The sequence below is a fragment of the Notothenia rossii genome, assembly GCF_949606895.1.
Source record: "Notothenia rossii genome assembly, chromosome: 9".
NCBI lineage: Eukaryota > Metazoa > Chordata > Actinopteri > Perciformes > Nototheniidae > Notothenia > Notothenia rossii.
Window position 1 is genome coordinate 16,974,082 of NC_136907.1, and position 4,433 is coordinate 16,978,514.

The following is a 4,433-nucleotide window of genomic DNA, read 5'->3' on the forward strand; positions in this document are numbered from 1 at the left end:
GGCAAAGCTCTTGAATTATGTTGGTTCTGTGTGATGTTGAGGGAAAGCAAAAATAATTCATTACCGGGATCAATATTACCCTTTTTATCCTGCACTTTAAAAGAAACAAGGACTTAAACTACTGTAAGCATGACCAATCCTTTTGAAACAGAAATAGAAGTTCTGTTTATATAATCCTATTTTGTAGGTAAATGTAAATGTTTCCTGGATAATATGATAATATGGCGTCACTGAGCATTTAGTAGATACAACCGTTACCTTACTATATTAATTAAAAAAGGAATATATGTAAACCAACGCTATGCACGGTGTTAACCAACTATTGCATTTTTGACTTCCTTAGACCTTCAAAATCGAATTAAGACCTCTGTGAAATCATGGATGGAGGCTGCAGTAAACTTACTTGACACTCCTTATTATCATTATTTTTCCTAAAATAAACTATTATCTGATTCTCTGTGGATCCCCAGTGTGACCAGGTCAGTGTGGTGTGTTCGCCACAGAATAGCACTGCTGAGGTCTGAGGGAAATGTGGACACTGGGGGTCGAAGCAAATAAAACCTGAGGAGTCATTGTGTGACCTGCTACGACTGATAAAAAACTAACACACACACAACAAACCCACCACTGCATTGCAACATACACCAGTACCCTGGGATGTTGCAAAAACTGTATTTTCCTGTACTGCTGCTGTGCACATTAGGTCTAGCTCCAAATATCCCATCTATCTTTGCGTCTTTAATTACAACATATAAGAATATGTATCAGAATTAAGTCGAGGCAATTCACTTCTGCAACATCCCCGCTTGCACTGATTGTATGTGTGACTGCAGCCTTAATACAATGTTACTTAACTTGTGCTGTAAGATAAATTGCCTCTGGAAAGAAGTTTCTGTAATCTGCTCCCGGTCACAGACGGGCATTAAACAGACTGTAATTTTTAATTATCATTGGTCATTATATCTTACATTTTGATCTTATTAATTAACCTGGTGCAGTTTTAAACAAGCAACTATCTATTTTTTAAAGGACCTAACTGAGGTTTTCCAGTGACAGAGATTATTCCCCCTCCATGTAATTATCTACTCCCTGACCCTTAGTGTAGCACAGCTCTAACATCACCATTATTATTCTATCCAGCTTTCAAATTTTATCCACAAAGCATATCACTGGCTGCTTGCAGTATGCATTCACTCGTCATCAGCTCACATCTGAGAGGTATCCTCATTTTAATAATACTTAAAGTGAACAATTAATTCATTTGCTCTAGAAAAGTTAAATGTCTGCTGTGTTCGGACTAAACATGTGTTTAAATCAGCTCGTTGGTCTTGACAACAAACAATTACCATAACTAGTTCTCTTCAGAACATTTTCTCAACCAGATGTTTGATTGTAGAAAAACAATTGAGGTGTTTCTGCTGATTTATTCATGGCCATCATTAAATAAAATCCCATTCACATTTACCTCATCAAGGTGCAAATCCACTACATTTATTTTACTTGCATTCATTTGTTAATCTGCAAGTTATTTGTGACTGCAGAAGTCAAAACCACCTGGACATGTTAAAACCTTGCAGGTGATTCCACTGTAACTCATTAGACCTTTTCCCTTTCTACTCATAGTAACATAAGCGTAGATCAATCTTCTACTTTCAGTTTTGAACTTTGGAAGCTGAAAAGGCTATAAAAAGAAGAGTTCTTTATTTGTTTGTTTGTTTGTTCTTTGTACCTTCCCTTCTACCCTTGATGTGTGCTTTTGAGACGTCTCCTTGTATTTAGCTATTAGTGAACTTCACTGCTTCAGATGACCTCCATTATGGTGCCAGCTGTGGATGCTGGATACCTGTAAAAAGCCACTCTCACGCAGAGGAGCTGGTGTCAGGTAGAGGGCACGCCACTCCCCCTGAGATTTTGACTACTTCTGGTTTCCACTTTAACATGGCAGCTGTTGTGATGGCATTCCACACTCACGACCAACAGATGCTAATAAGAAAAAATAAACAGCAGGAGGGACATTTTCTGAGCTGTGTCACCTGGGGCAGGAATGGAGCCAGGCATTAGCTTCATAAGGACAGATATATTAGAGGCATCCGGCTAAATGGCAGCCTGTAAATGCGTTCAGACAGTGGCTTAAAATCGGGGCATTAATGTGTTATTGCTTATTAGAGCCCCCATGTGTTCCAGCCTCAGGGACTGAAGGGCTCACAAGCAGTGCATGCTTTTACACTGTCAGCTTATTCTTGTAATTGTGAGGACAATTTCAATGCCGGGGGAAACACAAATTGTACCTCCTTAAAACTCAATGCTGGTGGTCAAGGAAAAACTGCAATTTAGCAGTAGAGTATGGCACGTTGTTTCTCTAATTTCAAGCACTCAGATGTGGTGCATCGTGATCTTTCTTTACATTTGATCTTTGTACTTATGCTCCCTCAGAAAAACCATGAAAGAGAAAAACTAAAACAAACGTTAGCATTTCAAATGAGTCACCTATTTTTGCCAAGTTTGCGTAGCTTATAAAACAGATTTAGTGACAGACTGTTCATGATTTAGTTTACTCAGAGAGCCATAGATTTGCTTTTCAACAACAGAGCCAGTGAAAAACAATGTACGTGGGTGTGGTGATTGAATTTATATTTGTCTCTATCATGGGGCTGTTTATATCTGGCATTTGGAGTGGGTGATGATAAGGACTCAGGTGGCTTTGTTTTCACTCTGTGAACCTATACCGCTGATCAAATCAGCCTGCAGAAAAACAACATTTAAAACAAAGTCCAACGTTATTTGTTAATAAGAACAAGATGGAGACCTGAATGACCAAGAAAGCTAATTAGAGAGCATTATACGAGCTAATTAACTCAAGAAAACTTTCAAATAACCTCACATGAGGAACTTTATTACCACCTACGCTGGAGTCTTAATTGTAATTTGTGAATGTGTGAAGCATTGAGGGAAAAATTTGCCTATGACAACGCAGGGCAAATACGTGGCTTTTTAAAGATGTTGCTCGCACAATTGTGAAAGTAATTAGGGCCTGATCCGCCTTAAAGGTGCAATGTGTGAAGGTGACCTCAGTAGGAGCAGTTCAGTGCTGGGATTTATCAGAAAAGCCATGATTAAGTGTTGATGCTGCTCAGACAGACTTATTAAAGTAAAGACTGATTAAACAGGCTGCAGTCCAACTCCAGCTCAGAACAGCTCTCCGTTGTTTAAAAAAATAACAACATATTACACAGTTAAATATGACTGCATGGTGGTGCAGTGGTTTACACTATAGGCCATCTTCTTCATGTTTTCCCTATGTTAGCAAGGGTTCTCTGGCTTTCTACTGCACTCAGTTTAATTTCATTGTTGACTTTAAATTACAGAAGGTGTGGATGGGAACATTAATGGTTGTCCTCCAAGGATAATGGCCTAGCACAACAGAGTGAAATTCATTTTCAAGATGTCTTCACGTTCCAATAATTACGTAGTCTTGAATTTGAGAATTTGAAAAAAGACAGAATAAGTATCAAATAAAAATGAGTAACCACCTAACATTTACACTTTTTACAAACCCTGGTTTCGTTGCTGGCAGGTCTAAGACATATTCTACTTGCAACGGGAAGGGATCTATTTTCCGTTTTAAGCAGTTTGTGACATGACTAAAAGAAATCCCATATAGATGCTAATTTAGGTGGAAAAGGGGTGTAAGGGGTGACCTGTCTTTGATGTATCCCACCTTTACCCAACATCAGCTGATATGATAAGTGGTAAATGGTAAATAGACGGCATTTATCAAGTGCATTGCGACACCTCAAAGCGCTTTAAACAATTCAGCATTGACCCATTGCATACTTTCATCGGAAGTTGAGTACGAAGTATTTGAAGATAAATAACACACCCTTTTTTCCCTAAAATGTGTGTGTTTAAAACATGGGAGGACCTGCTAAAAATAGATAATAGAATCTTTTCCCATTGTGTTTGAATATGTCTTTCACCAGGCTGCACCAAAAGCAGGGTTAGTAAAGAGTGCAATAATGACTTGCAATACATGTTAATTCCTTTTTATATGTAATTTATTCTGTCTTCTTCAAATTCTGTAGCATCAAATTTGAGGAACTGCCCAGTAAAAACAACAGGTAATATCGCCGATGCAGAGAAGTTTATCTCTTGTTTACTCAATTTCAAGCATTTCCTTCAGCCTTTTAATTTCCAGCTCCCACCACCTAGCTGCAGGTTTCCATGTTCTTGTTATTAGTAATTGATGTTGTTGCAGCATTTATTCATGTATGTGAGTTTACACCCCACAACCGTGTTGCAGGAAGTGTTGTCATCACAGCATCATGCTTCTGTCTTCCTGTGTAACACCCTGTAAACAAGCCAGGAACACCTGCTAAAACATACATACAGCTGATTAGACCTTAGAGCTAAGTTGCTACATAAATTTGCACATC